Consider the following 12,423-nt stretch of genomic DNA (forward strand, 5'->3'; position numbering starts at 1 on the left):
TCAGTGCTGCAATAGACTGCAGCCTTATTGCAGGTCAATTTCCTTCTCTAAAGGCAACAGTAATTTGACTCTGTACAGTCCTAGGTTAAAAGGATGTGAAATGAAAGCTGGTGACCATAGAGAGCATGCATGCACTCAGACATGTAGATATACCAGATCTGAGAGGGCTGATTTTGGAATACTTGAACACAGCCGTCTATTATATCATATAGACATGCCCTGAGTAATTTGTGGTTAATGATCAAAATTAGTACTATATATTCTTCTGAGTTTTTATTGTGTTTTATACCTGTAGTTTTTAGAAGTTATTGATTTTGGTTCATCCAGTTAATGGCCACATCAAAATGCCCTCCTAACTTAGTAGAAAATAAAAAAAAAAAAAAAACTGAGCATGTTTCTGTGTTAGTTTTGTACAGGTGGCACAAATACCTCAGATTTTTCTTCTAGAAATTAGAGATTAGAGAGTGAGTGTTCTGCAACATAATCCTATTATTAATGAAGCCATTAAATTCTTGACTAAAAATAACAGTATAAAAGTTAATTAGGTATAGTACTATTTCTCTAGTTGTTAAAATGTTCTTATATTTTGTAAATATTTCTCATATGTTTAAATTTCATGCATAAAATAAGTGGATAAATACTTATTATTTATACCACTGGGTGATTGCTCCAACATTCAGAGTAAATATTGGTAGTGCCATCACACATGTATTATAACTGAAACATTTAACTATAAGTAAAGCAATATCAAAATGCCACTGACATCACATAGCATTTGTACTGCATTCTAATTGAGTGTTTCTAAAGCAATGGTGTTAGATGTTTCTAGTCAGAAATCGTTTATATTTGTTCTAGCTTTCTGAGCTCTACATAGCTAATTATATTTTCATCTAAGACAAAAAACAAATAATACTATAAATATTTCATACAATCTACAGTAGCACAAAGATGAATACAAAATGTATTTGCAGTTGTTCATTCATATGGGGTTTTCCTTGTGTTTCAGAAAGTGCCAGGGAATATGAAGAAGGAATGATTCTACATGTACAATTCCATATAGTCATTTGGAGTTTTACATAAAATGACCTGTTCTCTAGAGGTAGCCCAATGTGATATTTCAGGTGTACTTTTAATTATTATTTCTTTTATAGTCTACATGTAATTACTCCCACAGAGATGGCACTAAGTAAACATTCTTCCTCTTGAAAACCAGTGCATATTTTTGCAGCTGGAGATTAATGCATATTAGGACACTTAGTGATATTTTGCCATCGGAAAAACATCTATTTATCTAAATTAGTATCACCGGTATATTGATTCCTTAGCTTGGAGCACTTGTAGTCCCATGCAGTTCTAAAGCATGAGAAATTACAACATTAAACCCTCATTGAGAACCCTCACTATCTTCAGGCTTCTGATTTCAAGAATAGCCATAAACCATTTTAAACCAACTCTTGATATATCTGTTAGGTCTTGCATATCTTATAAACATTTCAGATTATTAAACCCAACAATTAAAATTAACATGGGTATATAACTAAGAAAATTATTTGAAAAATTTATTCCTTTGTGACCATACAATATGAAATCCAGAATAAAACTCAACAGTGACCTAACAGAGATGTAGCAGACTGGAGACTATGAAGTTCCACCTCGCATTTTATGAACATGTACCGAGAGGAAATATTGAAACTCAGATAATAGTTTTCATAACCAGTAACTGCGTATAGTTCTGACTGTTTCCTGTTACATGGTCACCAGATTAGGGGAATGGTATGACTATCCAGGCAAAGAAGTCTCAACATTTATCAATACTCTCACACTACCTAGCCAACAATGGAAAACATCTGTCTTCCTAGAGTAGGAGCCAAACTAATCAGAAAAAAACAAACAAAAAACCTGACACGGCCCTAATTTATCTTAAAATGGAAGTTTAAGAAAGGGATTTAATTTCTGTAGAATAAATGACTGAACCTGATGGTCCTGAAGTTCTTCTCTGTGTTTCTAAGCCAAACATTAATTATTGTATGATACTAGATATTTTCCCCAGAATTTTATAATGTAATCTTATAAAGTGCATGAAGATTTGTTAAGGGTAGAATTTTGGTTCTGTTGCTACATCTCATGTCAAATCAGTTTCCTAATGTTCTTTAGAATTGCTCTGTTTTCTGCTAAGTAGTATAAAACTATTCATCTTTGACAAGATTGTTATATGAAAGTGGAGCATTAAGTTGAAATTGGCATATTTGCCTGTGTTAATAAATATATCAAAGAATTAAAACACACTCTTCCTTTCAATCACAGTGCACAGTCCTGCTTGCATAGAATGCTGTGAATGTAGGAGATGGGGTGAATTTGACAGTGATAGGCATACTGTTGCCTTTTGGTTTCAGTAGTTTTTCAGGCACAACTGGGAGTATTGCTAAAATAATGAATAAGCATGTTTATATATTCCTTATTTTTTACTGTTTTGCTGAAATACAGTCGAGCACATGTTCTTTTTGACCAACAACAAAGTAATATTATAAAGTGAAACAACAAGCCGGTAGACACTAAATCATTGTTAAATTTCAGTATCCTGGAATACACAAAGGCCATGTCATGAGTCTACAAATACTTAAATAGGATAATTAACTATGGGAGAGCACAACTCTCCCAACTGCTACACCCAGCTAGCATGTAAACTGTGGAGAGAATTCATTTCTGTTGAAAAAGACCAGACAATCTATTGAGATAGTAAATTTGGTTTTAAATTACTGCTCCTAAGAAAAATTTAAATTTCATTCCATATCTCATAATAAGAACTGGACTGGGGAAACAGGACAGCATATTTGAGAGATATGGAATCAGAGCCTAGAGAATCCTAGGCTCTGATTCCAGTAGTTCAGAGTAAGGAAGAGTTTTTCTGACTTTATGCGGCTTTAAAAGTTTAGTATGATGAGATGAAGAGGGAAAATGAGCAAGGAGTAGAGTTTGACAACAGTTTAATGCTGTGATTTTGGAATAAATAAAATATTAGCAACATTTTTTGTGGAATTAGGAATATTAGAAAGTTTGTTAACCTTTATATTGTAAAAAATCTTAGGTTACCATAGCTGCTTCAGTAAAGTAAAATTCGCAAATATGGACAGTCTACAGCAGGTTTCTCATGATGCTAGTTTCTCCTCTTTGATGCCATTTTCTCCTAATAACCTTTCTGTGATTTATGAAGGTAAAAAAGTGGGAATGTAATCTGCTAGTGTAAAGTATTTACTCACTGGAACAGGGAAGAAATTACATACCAGCTGGATTTAAAATTACCTTGTCTTTGGTCTGCTCTTGGAGTAGAATGGTGCACATTACATGTTACACAATCAACTTAATGAAAATCACCTGAAAATTTCAGGATCTAGCTAAATTTCAGGAAGTAGAAAGGAAAAAAAGTATGTCTGAGTGAAGAGAACAAATGTAAAAAGAGATATGCTGTTAGCTGTAAAGAGAACAAATGTAATACTTAGAAAAAGAGCAATTGATATCCCAGTCTAAATCAGCCTCTTGAAGGGATTTAACCCCTGATGTAGAAGCATCCATCATTCCTAATAGGGTAAATAGAAATTATGCCTAATATTTTGTGTCTGGTGCCTTTGAAAATTATTCTTTTTAGTGTCTTTAAACATATTTTCTTCTTTCTTCTCCTTTACTAAGAAAGCTAAATAGCATAGATCTGGACAGAAACGCAGAACAACCAGCCTCTGCTATCCCAGGAAATGGCATTATATAAATGAATCTCACGGGTCAGTATTTGTTTCCAGTGTTCAGGATGACTTAACATTCCAGAACATGGTTTTGATGATTAGAACTTTTCCTTTGGTTCTCCACCTTTGATATTGATTGACAGTTATATTAATTTATTCTCATGTTTTAGGCCTAAACTTTCTTGGACAGTTTTTGTTTACCACTACAGATACCAATCACATGTCTTCTCATATTTCATTTGAGAAGGCTAAAAAAATCAAATATTTTCAACCTTTTCTAGTTCATAAACCCAATACTTAATGCATGCATTCTAGCTGTTTAGTCCATAAATGCATGACTCTGAATTTTGAATTTTTAACATTAATTGAATTTAGTTACATTCTATTAATGTAGTGGACAAAATCATAAGGCTCTTCCTGTAAGATCTTCTACTCCTTTTCTATGTTGAACATAATGAAGCCATGTCAGCAACCTTCATTGGTATGCTGCTTTTTACCTGACTCATTAAGGTATTACATAAAATCCATCTCATTTAAAGAGCTCCACTAAAAATCTTCCTTCAGACTGTAGCCAGATTCTTCTCTATATCATAATTCTTCTGCACAGTTCCATCTACATCTTAACTTCCTGTGAAGCCAGTATAAAACGCTTTAACAAGATCAAGATAAATCATATTATCACATTTCTGTTTTTTAAAAAAACTATTTAACTTTCTTAAAAGCTATCATATTGCCATCACAGTCTATGAAAATCTTTTTTTTTTTTTTCTTTTACCATGTCTTTAAATCTTCTTTGCTTCAATATTTCTTAAGGTCTTGTTTATTCCATAGTTTTATCATAATACCGTTAATAAAATTATAGCAGATTTCTTAATATGTTGCAGTTATGGAAGTACACACTACTGACTTACTGCTCACACAAGTAGCTTATAAGTGTTTTTGTTACATCTTCTGAGGTCAGAAAACCAAAAATAAGTACTGTAGTTTATAATAAAGATCTGACAAATCAGAATTAGATTTAATATGCTTTATTTAGCTATTTCAGATTTTGTACAATTTCTGGAATGAAAAGTATTTCGGTGGAGTGTAATTTGAAAAAAAAAGATGCAAACCACAGAAATGTGTCAGTAAGATGCGTTGAGGTTCTGAGGCTAATCCCCACATTTGCTGCTATTTGTGCAAAGCTCACTGAGTCCAAAAGGCTCTATAGTACGTCCACTCTATATGCTTCCATTCATCACAGGTCACAGAACTCATACCAACCCTTGCAAAGAAAGTTTTGACTAAAAGCATCGCTCTGAGTGACATTTGTTTTCCAGTTATCACACATAGCACAACATGGAGTTATGACAAACATATTACAATTATAACATGTCAATAAATTATAATTGCTGCCATAAAATTGAGCGTATGCATACCTAAAACAAAATGGCAATCTTAAATGAGAACAAAATGAATGCCAAAATAATGCCACTGATCATTTTAAATGTATGTGAACCTAAGCAAGTTATTATGAAAATATTATCCAAAAATAAAAATAATTACTGAAAATACTGAGAAGAAAATCTCATTATGCAAAGAACAGTTTAATATCATCGTCTTGAATATTTTTTTCATGCCTGAGAGATCATACTGTTGAATTCAGAAATACAGGGGACAAACCACCCCAATTGATACACTGAAAGTCATTTAAATTGTAAGACTTTATTAACACATGAATATAACAAATAAATTGATTGATGAAATGGCAAGTGCACTCTCAATGGAACATAAACTCATGCTAACCCATTTAGTGTGTTTAGATATAGACAAAATTCATATGTGACAGTAAAAGCTGTAGGGCAAGCTGTATTTGCCATGTGCTGTGATCAATTTCAACTTGCAGTTATAACTAATCCACCCATACTGCAGCCAGTCTAACATTCGTAAATGTCTAAACAGCTTATTTACAGTAAAATCGGCTCTATCATCCCAAGCCCCTAAATGGAGTTTTGATGACCATAGTTCTGCTTCGCCTTGACTTTGTAGGTACAAGTTAAAATTGATTTTAAAAACCTAGAAGTTCTCTTTCACTCAAAAATTGTACATTAAAAGGTAAGGGATTTTCTTCAAGATGATGGTTTATTATTAAAAAAAATATCCAGAGAAATAAAAGAAACAAATTTTAAGAAGCCTAACTGTACAGGAGATAATATTATCAATATATATCTTGTGCATCTAGTAGATGAGTTTAGTAGATCTAGTGTATGAAACTTCTCATCCTTAAAAAAAAAAAAGGGAAGTGTATAATTGCCATTGGATGCACTATACATCAACTTCAAGATTAGAACATAGGAATTTTTTTCTTTGTTGATTCTCTGGGGCTAATATTTTTTATGAAGAATTTTCTAAACATCTGGCATTTGCTTAAATTAATGACCCTCAGATTTCAAGAAGTGAGAGTAGTTACAGTGTAGTAACTCCAGGTAATATGTGAAAATACTGGTTTTTAGGAACAGAGATCCAACCACTTTAAAATTAGAAATTACACTGACCTGCTTTAAAAAATTATATCACTAAAAGCATTGTATGAGCTATCCATTTTATTTATTAACTGAAAATAAGAACTCATAATTCTGAATTCAAATATAAAATATTATGTTTTAATTTACCACATACAGCAATTCTTTATGCTAATGTATCTTTAATTACAAATATTAGCATTGGAGTATAAAATGTGACCATTTTAAGAGGTGTTTAATTTTCTCTAAATTTTCTGCAGATTTAATTCTATCTGCAAAGACATTTCAGAATTTAATATTTTTATTGTGGTCCTATTTACATGAACATGTAACACAGCATTCTAACAATATACAGTATTCAACAACATAAAGTTCCTTCCTGGTATAAAGGGTTTGCTTGTCATAACTATGTCAGTTCCCTGTTCTGTTCTTCAGCACTGAATTTGACAGATACACTTTGTGCTATCAGTGGCTTACTCTGAAGTGTATATAGAGGAAGCTGCCATTGCAATTTGTTTCAAAGACCTCCTAAACTGACTGCTAAAATAGAATCTATTCAGGGAAAAAGATATCACAATCATGAACTTTAAGAACAGAGCTGGTTATTAATAATTTTTAAAGAGAACAAATATAAAAACATATTTAATGTATCCGTGTATTCCTTCTCAATAAGTTGTTTTCCTATTTTGCTCTATTGTGAATATGAGAATGAATATCAGTGTAGAGACTCAGTGTGTAAGAATCTTTTGCAACTGATTTTTACCATTTGAATAACATTTATATCAAAAGGGTAGATTTCAGCTTCCCTATAAGATGCCTGCCTGACTTAATTGGGCCTTGTACAGACAAACCCTTGCAAATTCTTCAGGCAAAATGGAGTGGATCCATTCTCATTCCATTCTCTGTGCTCTTTGTTTTTCTTCACCCTTTTTGAAGGTTTTCTATCCCAACGTATTGGCAACATTTTAAATATAATAAATAATGCTATCATCGAATATTATTAAGAGCTGAAAATTATTTGTTAGTAAAATAGATTTTCTTCCCTTCCTCCTGACAAATTAAGTAGAGACTTACCTGTCAAGCTACTCTGCTTTCAGGTCCAGAGAGTACCTTTCACGTCACTGAAGTGATACAGAGTGCTTTTGCTGGAACAGAAGTGATAGTTGTTGTTAAAGCTCTTTAAGGGTTTGACGGCTGTTAGCTTTCAGGAACAGCACAGAATGAGACTTAATAATGTAAAATACATGGATTTTAGTAAAATAGGGAGCAAAGAGATTTAGGAATAGGAGGAATTAGGGACCGCAGAGCTCCTACACAAGTGATAGGGAAGGGGTATTCATAAGAGAATAGCAACCCAAGGAAAGCAACAAATACATCACGATATTATGGGAATGAGTTACTTTGACACAGGCTTATGATGGTTTTCTGCCAAGTGTTATCAATTCCTTTTTTCACTTTTGTGGCAAAAAGGCCATCACACTTTCTGAACTCTGTAATAGGCACCTGCTTATGATGGTATGCTTGCTTAATGGTTCCTCAAAAAAAAAAATCATCAGAAATATTTCACTCAAACTTTACTTCATATCATTAATAATTACTTTCAATATTTCCATTTTATATACAGACAGAATTGACAGAAAAGTATTTTTTTTCCTTTCCTACTCTAAACTTGTTTCTAACACCTTGGGCCTAATAGCTGGATTAAGTGCATGATAGTTAATCCAGGGTCTATTTTATCCATTATCTTTTTACATCATTACTGTCTGCTAATACCTCATTCAAAATACATAGTAAGTGAAATTTTCAAGTACTTTAGATAATTTATAATATTTACTATTTGGGGGCAGGGGATCATGTTGCCTACATCCATGGAGGAGAAAAAGAAGTAATGTGAAAAAGTTCTTGAAACCCTTTTTGAGTTATTTTTTGATTACAACTTAATATGAAACACTAAAATCAGTACTGATGTGAGAGATTTAACCTGTATATAAGGTTAAGCTTATATTTTTAAATATTTTTAATTGAATCTATACAGCTTGTCATTTGATAGAAAACTTTGCTAAGGAGTTCCTCCCTCTGTCCACCCATGGTTCTCTTTTAAACTCTGCTTTAAATCTATTGTATAAAGTTATGTTTTGTTGTAATTACAGAATATATGATCTAACAGTACAGTGAAAAAGCCATGAATCTGTATTAATCTAAATAATCAAGACACAAGAATAATAAGGAGGAGCATTCCAATCTCAGATTATTTAAAATTCTGACATACACTAACTTTGTACAATATATGAAAAATTGTATCTTAGGAAATGGAAATTAAGCTATTTTGGAAAAGAGAGAAAGCAGCTGAAACATTCTGCCTTGCCCTTATGCTTCTCATTGAACTCATGGTTTGGGTTTACATTCACTTGCTCCCTCTTCTGCCATCTTCTGAAATAGTACTACCTCATATCAAATTATCAAGGCAACATCTGCCAACAGTTTTGTCTACAGAACCTTGAACTACTGGATCAAAACTGTGTCTTGGAGATTTTTGCTATAGGTATCCTAATGTTCTACACAAGTTAGATACTAGTTTTATGCCATAAAAGAGGTAGATGTTTATAAACAGCAACTGTCTTTTGAAGGAAGAAATTTCTTGCACTAACCTCTTATGTGACAATGCTATAAAAAGATTGGGTTTTTTCTCCACCAAAAAAGGTGTCTGAGTTCCTCAAGATATGTAAGAATGTATGATATGACTGTATAACATCACTGTCATAGTATCAACGTATGAGAGGAAACAAACTTTGGATAATTTTGAATATATTACAGCTCTTAAAATAATTTTAACCTGTAAGGGAGAGCGGAATTAATATAAATTTATTCAATTGTAACTGTGTTCCCAAATGTTATAAAAATTACTTCAGCTGCTGCTTCTTAGAAAAAAAACAAAACAAAACAAAAAACAAACAAAACAATAAAGGAAGTCAGACTTAACAAATGAGAATTTCAGTCCCAGTTACAGAAGACAGAGACCTGGTTGCCTTATATCCACACACCTTTCAATCAAGTAATATGTGTACTGCAGTGGAATAAACTGAAGACACTCTGGCAGCCAAGCAGACTTTGATCAGTTTTGTTCATAGATGTGACTCATATTTCAGTAGCATCTTTTTTCTAAGCTACTGGTCTTCTCTAAACTTTACAGTGAGTGCTCAGTGAACTTAAAGAAACCTTTACTCATTCTGCAAACAGACATTAAATACTCATGCTGGGCCACACTGTTTTTTCCCTAAAATATCAGATACAGTTTCTTTCTTACAGTTTTTTTGTCCAACGTCCTTCACATGCTACCGAGCAAATTATGGTGAAAGATGAGTTACTTTTTATAATCACAGTGCTTTAATTACTTCAGTTTTATAGAAGAAATTAACTTTGAAAATACTAATTTGCCTACATTTGGTTTGTAGTATGGTTTTTGTTGAATCATGTTTTTTGTTGATTATCCCTATGTTTTTTTGTTGATTTCAAGGCACACTAAGGTACTGTACACAATTAAAAATAAAGGTGATAAATATGCTTTCATAAAGCACCCTAGAATCTCTGAAGGGAAGGCTAAGAAGAGTTCACTTTTTCCCAGCAAGGATACAGGAATACAGAAGGCGTAGCAGGGACTGTCTTATTCTTGTGGTTGTTTGTAATGGTAGACTATACCCTGGTAAACAATAGACTGGTAGGAACATATGACATAGACTTCGGTCCTGCTGCTCTTGTGCCAATATGGTGTCTTGCTGGATCTAAGATATGATCATTATTTCTTATGGATTTTGTCCTGATTAGAGCATGATGGGAGGGCTCTGTGCAGACTGTGAAAGTTGTATGTGCATAGTATAAAAGTGAAGCTGTGTGTTGCGTGTTCTGGGTGTGAAATGAAGGCATGTAGGAATCTGAGTGTTTGACTACTGCTGAGATAATGCAAGAACTGCAGAAAATAGAGAGGGCCAGACTCAGTCTCAGTGCACTGTTCTTTATATTGCCTTTTCAGCTTGACCTCAGAACTAGGCTGTGCCCTATGCTGCAAAAAAAAAAAAAAAAAAAAAAAAAAAAAAAAATTTCTGACTTGCAGAGCTATTACTTGATAGTGTAGTCAAAGCCTTAGTTTGTTCCTGCTTAGATGTACTTTGGCATTGCCTTTTCCAGTGGAGCTAACTGGATCTTCTTTCTACCTCTTTACTAGTCACAATTGTTGACCCATGCACAACATATACTGTGCTCCTCCCCACAAGATGAAAAGCAGCTATGTTAGCTATGTTCTTTCAGGTCTCCCAGAGGCATCATAACTACCAGAAGCAGAGTTGCTTGCTACCTAGACATTCTGGAAATAGTGCTGCCTTGCTACACCTTTCTTCTTTTTATGCTACAAGAACTGTAAATAACTTTCCTTAAAACATCTCAATCTTCAGTCTCTCTAGGGAAAACCCCACACACCAAACAAAATGCATTTCATATGGTCATCTATAGCCAGAAGTACCAGTTTAAAAACACATCATGAAAAAAACAGGTGTAAACTGAAGCTTTTTGCTTTCAGTAGAGAGGGATACTGAAAGTGACCCTAAAAGAGCTATTAAAAAAACATTCAGTTTAGAATTTGAGCTTTATAGGAAGTCAGCTTAGAGATGACTTTCTGAAACACTATCTTGTCTTCTACTGCCTTTTAGTTAAAGTTGTATAATAATCCCTGGTACTCAAATCCAAAGAGATATTTTTTCATTTCTTTTATATAATTTTGAAATTATTCATTATATCAGCATTTGCTCTTTTCATGGCAACATCAAAAATAACTATTAGAAGTAATCATTACAATGTTTTACAGCAGCAGTGATCACAGAAAATTAGCATTCTGTGTATTATCAGATTCAAAAAATTTTACAAGTTTGTGAGTATTTACAAGGGTTTGGATGAATGAAAGGGGCTTGGCAAGAATATACAAATTCTTCAATAAATATATTCTTTAATTTTTTATGGGATATATAAATAAGGATTTTTAGAAACCAGGAATACTTTCTGCTTTGTTCATATTTTAACAGTATACTTCTCTTTGCTGTTTCAGTAATTAAGTCTTATGACATTCTAGAAAACAGAAATCCTGCTGAGATGTTTAAGTTTGGAGCAACCTCTTGATGTACAAACAAAATAAATAAAAAAAGACACTTATCCATGATCTTAACAAGCTATATTGCTTTTACTTTTGAAAGAAAATTGAATGGCAGAGCAATACAGCCTACTGAAATTGTTCTAGCCTCATTGTTAACTAGAACCTCCTTTTGAAATTCATTGCCTTCAATTATGTTTTTAAAAGAATTTTAATTATGTGCCTGAAAAGAATAAAGATGCTTCAGGCTCCATTTGTTTATCATGGAAGGCCTAAAAAAATGAGGACAGAGCTTCCCAGCTCATGCAGGAGTTGCAGAGAGAGAGAGATGACTTTTAATTCGACAAGTTCAGAGAGATTTCTTAGTTTGACGCGCACAGCATGGGGTCTTTGAGTGCCTGGCAATACTTCAGCATTCTGAGCTTTGAAAGTCTTTCCCTGCAGCAGAAATTGTATCAAAAGCCAATGATAATATTCCCTGCAAGGTAAAGGACCCTATTGAAGATTTCTAGAGCTGTTTATTTATTCATCACAGTTTTTTTTCTTTTAGGACGTATCAGGCATATAGGTAATAATTCAGACAGACGCTCAGAAAATGAAATAAATAAACAAGTAAATAAATAAATAAATAAATAAACGGGAATCCCTCATTAATCCTTCACCTTGCCCTTAAGTTTTCCATAGGCCATATTCACCTATAAAATTTCCTGTCATTCCCTGCCATGTATTCTGCATGCAATCTTCACTTCAAATCTCAGCTTTTCTTTATTTTTAACAGAATTGTCATTTCTGTCTGTCTTCTACCACCAGCTGAGTACATAAGATGTTTATGGCCATTTCATTCCACTAAACCCTCAAAGTGATTGATTAATTTTGCAGAAGGATATTCAATATCTTAGGGGTCTTTTTAAATCTTACTGTTAAAGTAGATTTGAGATAACTGTTTCAAAACCAAGATTAAAGCATTATTTATATTCCAGACATCGGAGATTTAATGTTTTGGCATTATTTTTATTTGAAAAGTATACACATATTGTTTTCTTTCTGTTTTTGT

The 12,423-nt window shown here is 33.0% G+C and overlaps 1 protein-coding gene across 7 annotated transcripts in view; it reads left to right on the forward strand.

The window, feature by feature from the left end:
• Positions 1-12,423, forward strand: part of TENM3 (teneurin transmembrane protein 3) — a 1,343,701-nt gene that overhangs the window by 497,950 nt on the left and 833,328 nt on the right. The gene's annotated exons all lie outside the window — the stretch shown is intronic.

Source organism: Tyto alba, unplaced genomic scaffold, assembly GCF_018691265.1.
Source record: "Tyto alba isolate M040663 unplaced genomic scaffold, T.alba_DEE_v4.0 Super-Scaffold_6, whole genome shotgun sequence".
Taxonomy (NCBI): domain Eukaryota; kingdom Metazoa; phylum Chordata; class Aves; order Strigiformes; family Tytonidae; genus Tyto; species Tyto alba.